The sequence below is a fragment of the Cyclopterus lumpus genome, chromosome 5 (genome assembly GCF_009769545.1).
Source record: "Cyclopterus lumpus isolate fCycLum1 chromosome 5, fCycLum1.pri, whole genome shotgun sequence".
NCBI classification, from domain to species: Eukaryota; Metazoa; Chordata; class Actinopteri; order Perciformes; family Cyclopteridae; genus Cyclopterus; species Cyclopterus lumpus.
The window spans coordinates 6715870-6731035 of record NC_046970.1 but is presented as its reverse complement, the minus strand read 5'-3'; the positions used below and the strand labels follow the sequence as shown (position 1 = coordinate 6731035).

At 43.8% G+C, this 15166-nt stretch overlaps 1 protein-coding gene across 5 annotated transcripts in view; it reads right to left on the bottom strand.

Moving 5' to 3' along the window:
- phactr3b (phosphatase and actin regulator 3b) overlaps positions 1-15166 on the bottom strand; it is a 35134-nt gene that overhangs the window by 3843 nt on the left and 16125 nt on the right. The gene's annotated exons all lie outside the window — the stretch shown is intronic.

Genomic DNA, 15166 nt, shown 5'->3' with positions numbered 1-15166 from the left:
ACGCGACAGAGCCAGGGGGAAAAAATAGAAGAAGGGTGGGAGACCCTTAAAAAAATAAGGACCGGCTCGGTTCAGGCGAGAGGAGCGGCGGTTGTAGTCCCGGCAGTGTGGAGGATGCTGAGCGCTGTGAGTGGAAACGACTACTGCAGGCAGCACAGCCTGCCTCCTCCTCTTTTTTTCCTTTTTTTAACCACATGCACTCATGTGAAGGGGAGGGACTGAGAAGGAGATTCCCCACACGCGCGCACACACACAAACAAACCGCACCAAAGAGGAGTTGTGCAATATTGTGGTTGTAGGTCAGCTTTATCAGAAACAATAAATTGTTTAAATAAATTGTCACAGTAGTTAGCAGGTCGTTCTTTCAAATCAGAGGATCAGTGGTTCGATCCCTGCTCACGGCCCTAGTCGATGTGTCCTTGAGCAAAACACTTAACCCTGAATTGCTCCCCGTAGCTGTGTCTACGGTGTGATTGTAATTATTTTCATCACCTGTCTGTCGGTTATTATCTTCGTCTGTATGCTTAATGGCAGACAATTGATGAAAAAACTAAAGTTTCCCAGAACACAAGTTGATATCTTTCAAATTTCTTTTCCGTGTCCAAAACTCATACCAGCAAATTGTCATCGCAGCACTAACGAGGACCATGACACGTCATGGCGATGCGGTCACGGGTGAAACGAAAAACAAACGCAGACGAGGATGCTGACGTCAGCGGTTTGTATCTGTGTGGGCTGCCCACGTGTTGTACAGGATAGGGTGGGTTTGTTTGGTGGTCAGCATTCCACACCACTTGGATTTCAGGACTCCTCACATGACCTTCCTCGACCCCCGGCGACACACTCACCGATACTAAATTTGCCAAAAAGGAAAACTCTGTTACCTCACAGGAAATATAACAAAAAACAACCTTCCTTTATCCTAGGGTTATATGGACCAAACTCATCGTGATGATTTACAATCGTTTAAGTAAATATGTCATGCTAAACCCCATAGTGGTCAAAATAGACCTGAATCAGACTTGTTGTAGCTTTATCTTTTGCAGCAACTAGCTTAAAAACATATCGCCAAAGCGCAGCGACTGGCCCCCGTTGTGCAACATCGCAATGCTACAACAGCAGAGCCATATCGAGTTAAAGCTAGCTGGTAAGCTAGCCTTCTACAGCTCTTTCCTCGGTTGCCATCTGAAAATGAAAACAATAAATATATAGTGTTGATGAACTGACCTCCTGGTCAAACATGACATTATTCTGGACAACTCAACAAAGCAGGAGCTGCTGTGAAAAACCACGTAGCTGCACAAGCTAACTAGCTTCGCTGCTCTCAGTAGTTTAGCGAAACAGAGATACAATAAATTCCCCATTTAAGTCAACGGTATGTTTTTCTACTACTATTTAATTCAAATGGATGAGAGAGCAACATGTTTTTTTTTAATCACAAGCTGTGTATTTGCCCAAAAGAAAAAGAAAAAAAGAAAGAAAAAGAAAAAGTAGCTTTACAGGGCAGCCACCCACACCCAGATGTAACGTGTGTAGGAGCACTAGCCTGATTGCAAAGTGTTACTGGACGCAGAACAACCGCTCCATGAATAAACAGAGGTTGGATAAAGATAATCAGTCACGACTCGCTTGAGAAGATGGCACGAGCGCCGTAATACAATCCACTTTTCTAAATCGACAGGAGGAGAAAAAGGGGCCCGACCACGACGTGTTCACACTCCTAACTGTTGGGAGTTGGCGAAACTGTGATTCATACCAGCAGAGAAAATGAGATCAGACCAGCTCAGGAGCAGAAAGTGCTGACAGCGAAAGGGACACCACATTAACTGGGAACGCGGTGTCTTTTTCAGAGCCCCCCCACCCACCTTCCCACATCCTCAAAATTATTGGGGTGGACGGAGAGGTTTTGAGTGGGGGTTCACAGCGGGGCAAACTAGAACATCATCTTTAAATTGTCAAAAGAAGTATTTACTGCCCCCCACCCCTCCCCCCAAATGCAATTTCTCTTCCCAAACCTAGTAAGAATAGATGTGACAGGGACTTCGCCATCTACGCTTCAGAATGACTTTTCCGTGGACCGGATAATTAAGGGGAATATTTTAAGCCACAAAAACACTTTTTTTTTGTTTTATTAGATTTTCTTTGATTTTTTATATTTTGGTCCATTTTATGCATCAACACTATTTGGCCAAACCACAGATAATGCCTAGTGACCTTTTGTTATTATTATTTTGTATGTCCAATGCCAACATTAAGGTATGGTTAAGGTCAACGCGGTCCAGGTAACATCGTTACCAGGTTTGCGTGTCCATACTTGCCGAAAGATTATTTGGGGACACATCTGCACGGTATCTCCCCATTCTCCCAGGTCAACTTCCATTCGCATCAAATCGAAGGTGTCAGGTTGTAGTTTGAGTGTGCACTTGGCACCCATGTCTTCCAGGTAAATATGAGCACTCCATCAGACTCGCCGTCAGCAGGCGTTCAACGACGATGTCCAGAATAATGGAAAACATTTCATAAGCCCCGATATTTTGTCCACGGCCCTGTAAATAATCTATAATAAGCCTCATGTCCGGGTGGTAGCTTCAGCTGTAACTGGGACCACTGGGGGGGAGGAGGAAGGGGTAGGGCGGGCGGACACACACAGACACAAGCGTGCTAAATGGAGCAGAGCCGGAGTCGGATGTGTGGTCTGCAGCGGAAAACATTTCAGGTCAATACCAATTGCCTCAATTCAAAGAGCGAATCAAATTGGCTGCCGCAGCCACACTCTTACAGTCACCAAAGATGCATTAGATGTGTTTTATAACAAGACAATTTAGTTGCTGTGGATTAAGCGCAAAAAACAACCCTATCGGGCCTTTAGTCACTGCCTCCTGCGGCGATTCTGCGCTCCACAAGCACTCGCCCACTCTGTTTGGTCAAAGGGAAAAGTTCCTTGTTTGTCGGAGAGCTCCCCGGCATGTCAAAGCAATGAGCTGCCCGTAAGAGCCGGTGCCGATGGGAATGTCAGCCCGTAGAAAGTGGAGGAGAATTGGATGAGTCAGGCGCCACGGGCCGGGCGGGCGGCCTGCCTACTGCCCACTGAGGTGTGCCCTAATATCCCGCCGCCTCCTTCTTCTCAATGACAGAGCCCGAGGACAGGAGGGGAGTTGGGAGGGGGGTTGCCAGGAATAATTAAAAGGAACCCTCTTTAGTCGTAGCCTACCAGAAGCTCGACGTTTATGTAACTTGGTTGAGGACTTGGTTGTGTTTAAGTGTTGAACTGGATGTCTCCCACTGTTCACTCGCTAACATGAACATGAAAGAACGCGGCTTTGCTGGGAAAATGCTGCGTGTATGTATATGTATATATATATATATATATATATATATATATATATATATATATATATATATATATATTCTGCTGACGCTTCATGGCATCCATTGCTAAATTTCAAGTTATGAACACAAGCACAGTAAATCACCCCAAGAGCCTTTCCGAGTGCCCTTTAAAAAAAAAAACTGTGTTCAAAGGCTGGCTGTGCTATTGATGACAGATGAATGGGGGACACATTCAAAGACTCAGACATGAAACCAAGAATCAATTCTTCTGACGTTTGTCTGCGAGGCGTCGCCCTCGGGGCGCAGGTTTTTCACAGATCAAGCGGCTGACCGCGTCTGGCTCTCGAGTGTCCCGCTGGGAGCCCGGCGCGGAGGTGGCGACTTCAAATAGCGTGACCCCGCTCTAGAGTTGCGGAACACGGGCCGTGAACTTTCACCGCGGAGAATCCTCAAGTGGCTCCGCGAGCGAAAGCGCCGAGGTTTAAATTGAAGCCCGTCGATACCAAGAGCCTGTGAGGCTGCACTTCGGCACCTGGTCACTATGACGACGCCAATGTCCCGCTTTTAAAGACCCAGTGAAATGAAAAAAAATATTTGTGTTCCTTTTCTAAAATAATGTGGGCGGCTGAGCGGGATGCTCAGGCGTTAAGGACATTAAGCAAGTATGTTAACAAACCGTCTTAGCTGACCATTTTAGTGTGTTAAATGCTAAGCTAATTGGCAAAAAAAAAGACGGAGCTTGGTCAGTACTCCTTCAGCGTCTGGCACCAACGCTCATTTAGCGACAAAACCCCTCCTCCCACGGTATTGACGTAGCATGAAGAGCGAGATAATCCGCAGAGGGCGAGCGGGAGGGGAGTTTTGTCTGGGAGGCCGCTGTTAATATGCCACGTGTAAAAGTTATTATTTTCAGAAGTCACGAGTCATTGTCAGATCTATAGGTCTTGGGTTCTGGAGAAGCCAGCAGATATACAGGCTTTGACGTCCTTTTTCCGTACTTTGCTCATTGTTTACAGTCCGATTAGCAACTCGAGATCTGAGACGGAAGTTGTTTCAAAAGTAGCCAGTTCACAAGTTGATTCAAAACCATTAAAAATGAGAATGAGGTTGATGGGAAGACACATGGACAAATACAAATGTTCACAGGAGATCATCGAACGAGATTTCAATCTATCCTCTGATGAACATGTGAATGTCCAAATGTCACGGCAAACCCATCAAACAGCTGAAGAAAGGAGGGTAAAAACAACCACTTTTCATAGAGTGGGTGCTGAGGCTTTGAGACTTTTGACATTTCAATTAGAGGGTTCTTGCAGCTTGATCCCTCGGCAGAAAAAAAAAAAAACCCATTGTATAACGTTAATTACTGCATGTGGGACAGGGATGGTCTATCGCGGTGACAACATGTAATTTGACATTCATTTCATGCCATATACAGTATGTGCAGGCTGTGTCATCCGGTGCTTACGTCTCTCCGACTGCTTTATAATATCTGCCAACTCCAGTCCTGTAATTGGATGGATGCCCGCCTGTGATGCTGCTCACTATAAAAAAAAAATAAAAGAGCCACAAATAGAAACCCAGAAAAGGCACTTCCTGGGAGAAACGCTCCTCATGCGAAAGCGCAGAGACAAAAAAACAACAACACGCTGCCACCCTTATTTTAACCCACCCGAATGACTGTCGGCACACCCAGTGGGTGGACGAGGGGGAGTCGGAGGGTTTTCAACAAGTGTCTTGAACGCTGGTTTTTGTTTTTAAAAATGAGAAAGAATGGGAGAAAAAAGAAAAAGACAACAGCACCCCCACAGTGAGAAACGTCAAGTGTGTAAAATACGTTTTACACAAATGAACACTAAAACATCTACGTGCTAAAATATAACGCTTTTGACTCACTTGTAAACAGACCGAATCAGGTTCTCTGTGAGGGGGAGCTGGTGGGACCAGTTCCACAACTATCAATCACAACCACATAAGTACATATAAGAAAAGGTAAGGAATATAAATAACAGTTTAGACTTGCAGACTGCCATTTTGCGCCAGTGTCGTCATTATGGGTTTTGCTCAGCCTGATTTGGTCGGGTAAGACCAGTAGCTCTTGGTGGGTAATGTCAGAAAACATTCGACTTATGTTCATTGTCTTCATGGCTCGTCATGATCCCCTCTCTACTTGTGCTACTGCTACACTATTTGTTTTACCACTTTTGGCTTAATGACATTAAGAAGGCAACTAGCTTCAAATATAGACTAGATTTCATTTGGTTATAACAGGATGTTCATTGGGGCTGCACAATGTATCATTAAAAAAGATTTAAAAAATAACACATTGCATAACATATTGCACCCAGGGAATTTGTTTTGGTAGTTAAACAGTTGAAAACAGCAAGCGTAACAATGTTCAATAAATTAATGTTGTATATTCAACAGGTTATTTGTTGTAATTTAGCAGCATACTGAAAGCAACATCATTCTAATATATTTTTACTTATCACAAGTAATAATCAACATTACAGGATATTATCCTCATATTGATCATGTTATGACATATGTTTCCTATTATTATAACAAAAAATGTACCTAATCTGGTTATATCATAAGGGACCATAACATACCACCTCTCACGGTGTTCACCGGTTAACGGGAAAAAGTTTATTGTTGTACAAGATACATTGATTTGTGTTGTGATAGGACAAGATTAAGTAATTTGTTATTTTTCTTAACAAAAAAGAATAATTGTGTACATGAGTAAATAAAAAAAAGAAACTGGTTATAAAAAGGAACATTTCCTGGTTTTAAAAAGAACTGTTTTAAATTATAAAAATAAGCCAAGCATTTTCTTTTGTTATCAAAGGCAGCATTTTGCCTCCGTAAATTAAAAAGCTTCCCTCTTTCTCCAAGTAACCATGGGGCAGAGGACACTCGACGACTCTCTCCACTCTTCACCAGAAAAAAAACAACTGGGATCAAAATAGCAGCAGCGAGAGATTTCCTTGAGAAGTTACTTTTCTTGCCATTCGGTGGCACAGTTTGAACTGGTTGTCTGAACAGAAAATATTCCCTGCAGTTCAACAAGGTAGAGCAGCCAGCCGCCAACCGACAGCCTTGGTTGCCTTGGAAATGACCATTGTGTTGAGTACCGCTCATAGAAATATCATTTAAAAAAGGTTTTCAGAAAGGATTAAAGATTCATTCATGAAATTATCAATACAGCTCCTGGAGCTTTGACCACTGGTGGTTTCTTTCTGGCCTTTGTGGAGGACCAATTTGGCTGAAAATCTGTCTGAACCCATTTTCCACAGCATCTAGATATTCAGAGTTAGGAGTGACTCCAGATGGATAATTCACTGGCAATATGCCAGACTTAAAGACTGAGGCTGTACTCGCTACCGCCTACTACAGACCAGCAACCTCAACTCTTGAGGTAACTGCACCCGGCTCCCAGCGGGTCCGTCAGCGTGCAGCTGCCCCCACAGGCACCAGCTTGCTGTTGCGCTCATTTTCAATTCACCCATACATTTTTGGTAAAAAACGCGAAATCCACACTTAAAAATGTTTGCGCCTCAGGAATTCTCAGAATTTATTTTTTACGAAACTGGCGAATGGAAATTGTATAAAACTTCTTGATCACTGTTTTTGTGACTGTAGACTGTGCCGTTGCAGCGCTTTGCATTCTGGGAGACAGTAGGCCAGGTAGACTGATCTGATGCATACTTTCCAAATCTGGGTATTTTTTTGGCACAATGTATATTTTTGCTTTTATTTGCATACTATAGTGTTGGCAAAATCTGTACGCACTGCTAGCGTGGAATGCGGTTTTGAATTCCGCAAAGCTAATGTTGCTGTCTCGCAGTCAGCTGCTGTATGGCGAGGTATTTATAGTGGCCCTGGACGGCAGCTGTGGTTTGTCGCTCTGCCCTGCTTCACACAATTTGTGGTGTCAGCTCAAATTGGACTGTGTGCCGCAAATATCCAATTATTAACCATGGCTCATCGGACCGGGGCAAATGCTGAGTAGCTTCCTGACCAATGCTCCTGTGACTATCTGCATACTGGAGTTTTAGTATTAGTACTATTTAAATATTTAATTGCGTTGTTAACTTCCGGACGGAACTTTGACATTTAGACAAAGCTTATCTGGCCCTTCCACAAATGGAGCCACCAACCAATTATTTCTATAAAACCATGGTTTCTGTTCACACATGTGAGGTGTGTATTGGTCCATTCAAACAGCATCTTGCAGTCTTTGTCCTTTCGAGCTGGACCGCAAGATAGCGTCCGAACTATGGCAAAATGTTTCAGTGAAGACGTATAAAAATAGAGAAGCCTCAAACGGATCATTGGAGAAAATGCTTCAGCACACGAGGATCCCTCACTACTGTTTGCTAGCTGGTGACCAGGAGGCGCCTTCACGCAATACATCAATGGAGAGCGATGACTTGTTTCCCCCCTGCTATGTAGGGATGTAATTGTGATCTCTCACAGCTTCCCAGAAATCTCAGCAGTGTCATAAAGGATATATAACAATGTCCTCAACTGAGGGGTTTCGAGCTGAAGGGTGCCCGCATAAAAGTATGCAACAGTGATGGAGATGTGGCTCATCGCAGTGTCTGGCTCTCCAGAAGAGCGCCGCAGGGGAGTGGGCATGGTCCAATCAGAGCGAAGCAGGGGAGGAAATGTAATCTCTCCATCAGTGGGGGACCGGGTCAGAGGGAAAAGGCAATCTGGCCTGTGACGTACACAGCCCATTGATTATGGCTGCTACTGCAGCAGCATTTCGCCAATGCGAGCTATATTTAGAAACAGAGGGTTCCCTTCTGCTCTCCCGGGGCCGGCCCGCTGCTGCTGCAGAGTGCCGCGCTTAAGTAACGCAAATCAATGCAACATGCCACGCAGACGTGTTGCATCACGGCACAAACAAACAGAGCACAGCACAACAATGATGGTCACATGTACTGACTGTATAAACACCGGCCTTTGTTCATTTTGGGGTCTTTTGATGCCATTTGACACACGCATTTGTAACATTCTTTATTCTCTATCTAAGTGCATGGAAGAATAACAATTAAAAAAAGAGTTTTCTAAATGTGTAACTTGGTTGTGATGATTAACAAGATTATGTCACAAGGTCAAAGTCACTGTCTCTTTTTGCACCATTGTGTTGAGTGTTAGGAAGACAGTGTGTGTACATCCCAAGAACGTCACTGCAGTAAAGTGGAAACGTGCACTATAAGTGAGGCTGTGTGGAAGAATCATGACAATGGCACTTAAATCGGCAAACTCCTTCAATAATCATATTTTAACATGACAAAAGAGAGTAATGAGGTCAGTGCATCTAGCAAATGTTTCATTGTCATGTTGTTTTTTTCACCATACCACAAGACAAAAGGATAAAAGTACGAGCATATATCATTGTAACGTACGTATCGAAAGGCTTTCACTTATTAAAAGTGCTTTTGCCAAGAAGTCTGTCCAGCAGGTCCTGCAGAACCTTTTACATGTTGAAACCAGGGTCATGAAATGCCATTAAAAGTAAATCTCTGTCAGGCAGGCGTGTCTTCAATTGTCCCTCCTGGCACCCTTACAGTCGAGATGGCAGAGACGATGACAAAAGTGGGGATTTATTAATCTCATAACATGCCTTACTTTATTGGATCATAACCATAGACTGTACATAAGAAGTGGACGTGGTCACGGAGACGATACCCTTTGGTTTGTTTGTGGACTACAGTTTTCAAGTTTGGCATTTTTGGCCATCGCCATCTTGTTTGTTTTTTTGCAACCAGAAGTGACACGAGATGGCGGAGCTCAGCACAACCGAACTCTAAAGATGACAAGTCAGGCCTCCAAAATGTTACGAAATGAACTCAAGTGACACTGGGAGTGGGCGAAAGCTTTAAGACGAAAACACAGACAACAACACCTACCTGTCAATCACAAGGCAGCCTCGGCCTAAGCATACCCTGCTGGTGGACCATCATTTACTAAATGATCATGCTGTATTGAAGTATACTTGAAACTAGAGATTGAGACCATAAACTCATGTCTACAATGTTTACTGAGGTTACTGAGAAGCAGGGTAATTTTCTCATAAACGTCAACACAAGCGCCTGATCACATGTTCAAGGTGAGACCAAAACTTTTCTATGGATGCCAGTTCTTGAGCCACGACCAGTTTTAACCGACAGCTACGCCCCTTTTCTGTTCTGTGTCGTCGTCATCTCCGCCAGCAACAAACGGAAAGTAAAAGCCAAGAGTTTCTGCCTCATAAAATCATTTACTTTCCCTTCGATGTCGACTCTTCAAAAGAGTTAACTCATGTAAATGCTTCGGCATCACGTTGCCTGGCACGATTGCTGCACAGGAGTCAAGGTGAGAGAGACTGATTGTTCTGTTTGTTCCTGATGTTGCACAAACAGCTGCCCTTGCCCGGGGTAACCTCTCAGCTTTTTTGCTTTTTTCTTGCCACTGTGCGAGGGGGCTCGGAGACGCTGGCAGACGAGCAAACGGTGCCGTCACCCCCAAAGACAATGGCGGTCTGAGTCAGTTCACCACGCTGATACTTGTCGGGCTTGAAAGCAAGAGCACCTGGTAGAGCTGAGCCGGGGATGCAGACGGTAACGTCGGGCACAGGATTGGATTACGCAGTAAAAATGTCCGGTAGCTCGTTCTAGATCCTTAAGGAGGTAGCACAGAATTATGTGTAGTGACTGTTGTGAGGGCCGAGGTTGTGAGGGCCGAGATTAATGAGGTTTGTTTTTATTCACTAGAAAATAAAATTAAAAAAAACGTAGATGCCCTTGTTCGCTACTTGATTATGGACATGCCCCCCCCCCCCGATCACGTCACCCTTTTCCAGAAAGAACACAACCAGCCAGGTCTACGTTTCAACATGGACGATGAATTTAAGGCGTTACTTGCCTTGTTGTCTATACTAGCAGCTGTTGCGCAGTTAAATTCTGCACAACAGCTTCCTGTTTACACCGTCACGCGCATGCCCAGTGTACGTGAACATTTTACTTTTTTTTATTTTAAAAAAGGTACAAGGAAGATCATTTTATTCAGAGAGGAAGAGATTCCACAGCTACTGCTATTCTATTTTGGGGATTGTCAGAAATTCTCATTAAAAGTCAGTTTTTGACTGGTGTTTTATTCCGTCTGTTCTTTTTTTGGTATGTGTGAGGTTTTGATCTTTCATCTCTGTAACGTCACCCAGATAATTAGCTTGTACTTCTATCTGGTACAACTTGTGTTGTGCATTGACCCTGCGACAACAGTAAAATAAAAATATATATTTTTTTAAAACGTGTCTGTCGATCAGTTTCATTTCTTTTTTTGTTTTAAACAGGCTCAGTAACAACCTCTAAAACGATGGGCACTGTAGTTATGAGCATACTTTTTGGGGACTATGTTCAACAGCGGATTAATACCCATGTTGTGCAATAGGAGATATTGAAAAGGCAGCAGGTGTGTGGTTAAATGGAAAAAAATAAAAAAATAAAGTACAGTGTATTTGTTTTCAGGGTAATGAAGGAGGCCGCCCAGTGGAACAGTGTGGCTCACTGTTCGGCTTTAAAGAGCTTGTAACGAATGAGATACATCCGGCACTGATAGAGGGGACACGTCGATTGCTGGCTTTTCCATTGGATTTGGTTGACGAGAAGAATACATGACAGTAAATAGCGCCATACATCTCTAACTGATGTCCCCTCACTGAAGTGCCAATAAGCATAGGTGCTCTGGCCAGAGAAGTAATCGAGTCATCGAGCGAACTGCAATTGAGCAATCCATATGTCCAACAAGCTCACAACAACAGGCGCGCTGCTCTGACCTCTTTAACCAGCACTGTGTGGTGCATACGGTCCCGAACCCTGTGTTCCATCGTCACCCCCTTATGACACATAATTGATCCCTTCCCGTTTTCATTATACAAGGGTAATCAGTTTACATAAGCAGTATGTAGTGTTTGGAATGTAGCTGTGTCCCACTCTAATGCCCCCCCCCCCCCTGCCCCCCCCCCCGCAGACAGTGCTTCCAGCATCCCCTCTGGTATGTACAAAAGTCCAGTAATTAATGCTGCATAATGCCTTTTGCCATTCCGCGTCCCCCCGCTGGAATTCGTCCAACATGCACACGGAGGAGAAGCTCACATTGGCCGAGGCATGTCTTTGGAGAGGGCCTTGGTTTCAGGACGACGTCACATACACGGGACGCACGTGAAGCGACTCCAGCTATCCAGATTGACAAGCATCTGTGAAAATGCCTTGGGTGAGGACAGAGGAAAATGGAGCACATGGAGAGACGCGATGCCAGGCCCGGAAAAATAAAGCTCACGGGAAGGTTTATTTATGCCTGCCTGAATGTCACCCTGCCTTACTCATCACTCAGTTAGGTTGCAAAGTGGGGAGCAAACGGCTTGGCTTGGAAATGAATGAGGCCAAACACTCACCGTTCTGTTTCCCCCGCTCTCCTTGTGGTCAGACAGGAATGGGAAACCAACTCTCTTTCCTTTCGCGGTTCAAAGTCTTCATCCCACTAATTTGCCGCTTGATGGCACTCGGTATGTAATGAAGCCACACCCGGGACACGCCAGGAGGGGGGGGGGGGGGGGGGGGGGGGGGGGGGGGGGCGCTCCAGTCTTCAGGAGTTCATTGACTCAGTGACCTTCATGCAGCACAAATTATGGAATCATTATTTCCGATATTGATGAAGAGGCTGCTACTTTTGCAAGCAAGCAAGCAAATACTTCAGATTGTAGTTCTCCCTGGAGTTCATTGACTCAGTGACCTTCATGCAGCACAAATTATGGAATCATTATTTCCGATATTGATGAAGAGGCTGCTACTTTTGCAAGCAAGCAAATACTTCAGATTGTAGTTCAAAAACTATATTCCGTTTACATCCATACATTTTGCGTCCCTAAAGCCAATTCTCATACTTTCCTTCTGAGCCATTCTACATTAAAAAAATAGAATGCATCGTGATTTATTGCCTTCATTACAGTATCGCAACATATCACACAATATTGAATCGTAACCCCTGTGTTATGTAATGTATCGATTCTTGCCAACAAACAGCACTGGAATATTCAGATTTATAGCTTTGAAGTATAATACATGAACAAATAGGTACATTTGCATTTCAACAATGCATGTACTAAAATTCCTTGTAATTTTTCCAATTATTCATTACCATACTTATATAATGAAGGTAGTTTTTTGTGGCATAACGCAGGAATCATTAAACAATTTATAAATCAACTTTAGAGGCTCATAGGTGCAAAGTGACCAACTGCATCACCTGTACTACAGTACTGCGCTTAAGTACAGTTTTGAGTTACTTGCACTGTACCTTCTACTCAAACAGCTCTACACACAATCCTAATTTAACTTGAGCGACCCAGTGAAAATGAAACCATCTGCGATGTTATGTCACTTTCTGGAGCTGCTCCATGGCTGATGAAAGAAACTGACCATCGCTTGTTATATAATTAAATGAGTTTGATATCTTAGCGACGACTCTGACACCTCTCCAGCACCATCTGTGGCAGGAAAAATAAATCGCTTGGGTATCCACTACAAGGGCTCTTATTCCTCGTCGATAGAAGCATGCAACACTGTGAACAGTACATAAATACATCCGTGCTGAAAAATAAATAAAAGGGGGGGGGGGGATAAAATGGGGGGGTAATAACCTCCAATGTAGTTAGGGGTGAATCAGGTTTGCCCTGGTCGAGCCCCTTGATATGCTGTTATAAGCTTACAGGCTGCTGGGGGATGTTTTAGGATACACTGAACACCTCTCTCCTCTTCTCTCTCTCCTTATGGATGAATTTACATCTCTCCATTGCACCTTATTAACTCTGCTTCCTCCCCGGAGTCTTTGTGACTTCACGTCTCATAGGGTCCATTGGACCTGAGCCGGCCTCCCGCGTTGGCCCTGCTGATGCCCCGCCCCCTCCTCTCTACCTCCTTCTGTTTCATGGATTGGAGTTCCATTCATACATTGTCATATTCATGTAATGTGTTTATGTAACTTTGTAATGCTGTTCATTCTGTACACATGACATCTATTGCATCTGTCCATCCGGGGAGAGGGATCCTCCTTTGTTGCTCTCCTGAAGGTTTCTTCCCTTTTTTCCCTGTGAAAGGTTATTTTTGGGGAGTTTTTCCTGATCTGATGTGAGGTCCTGGGACAGGGATGTCGTATGTGTACAGATTGTAAAGCCCTCTGTGGCAAATTTGTAATTTGTGATATTGGGCTATACAAAATAAACTGAACTGAACTGAACAATCTCTTTTCGGGATTCCTCTCCAACTCAAGGGAAGACACCCACCTGAGGCAAACATGAAGGCACCTGATCCTGTTCCTCCAAAAAGACAGACACCTAAAAAGCTAACTAGCGTCTCCTGAAAAGCCACTAAACGCACCATGGACTCGTTTGCTCAGTTACGTTAACTAATGCTTACATACTGTAGACAAGTATCAATCTATCAATCGATTTGAACCTGTTGTATTATTTTGGGTGGGGTGGGGGGTGTTGGCCACTTGGGCGGTGCAACAAACTGTTATTTTTAGCATTCGCATACATTGGCTACACAACCAGCAGACAGAGTTAACATATTCATTAATTTGGACTTTTGATGTCAGGCCACATGGCCAACCGAAATCCAATATGGTAAATGGTAAATGGACCTGTACTTGTATATCGCTTTTCTAGTCTTCGGACCACTAAAAGCGCTTTAACACTACATGACATCATTCACACACACATTCATACACTGATGGTAGGAGCTACCATGCAAGGTGCCACCTGCCCATCAAGAGTAACTAACATTCACACACTTTCATACAATTTAGGCACAGCTACGGGGTAGCGGTTCATACACCATAACCAAATAGTACCCGACGCCTGGTACTTTCTATAATACTACTTTGGTTGAGGTGGGTACTGTCCGGGATGGAAAATTAAATAGAGAAAAGTACTGGTACCAAAAGTGAGTCAAGCTTTGCTTAGGCCCACCAGCACATCCTGCTACTGTATTATTCCCTAAAAACAAACCTGATTTGACTGTTAATCCTATTTAAGTCACCATAATACCAGCCAATGGCCTTTTACGTAACACGACAAATACGATTATGTTCTCTGTTGCATTCCTCCTCTGCCTTTCAGAAAATCCTGTTCCACACTCCAAAAAACCAGAACACTTGACCCAGAAAAGCTACGGAGAGGAACCTTTGTTGTGTCTATTAAAACAGATTAAAAGGTAACATTTTGTGCATCGAAATGTTAGTTGGAGAAGTCATTGAGGATCTAAAGATGGCATGATGATTGTGAGTGACAGAGGATGATAATGGATACAATGCATTGATTTGTTCCCATTTTCTTATTCTCATATTACTTATCATCGTTGTGGCGGGTTACTGTACTGTGATTAGGTGTGCTAATACCAGGCGCCAACCTCCATTTTTTCAGAGTGAAGCTGATGCGAACGAGTCTTAAAACGTGCATTCTCTCTACTGACCAGCAGGGGTCCTCTGGTTGTAAAAAAAAAAAGTCTGATTGTATAGAAGTCTATGGGAAAATGACTCATTTTCATTTTATTTGAGTTTATGGTCTCAATTTCTACGCAGCACTGAGCAGCGCATCGTTTTGAGCTGAACTTTGTTGCTGTACTTGGCACTTTCCAAGACAGTTGTGACTGGTTTAAACAAATATACCAGAATGATAATGTGTGGAGCCTGCCCTTTCTCTTGTGCTGACACGGCACTGTGGAAAAAACAGGTTTTGCTATTTGAGACGAGGTAAGGACCAACCAAAGTGAGAGAATTGTTTTTG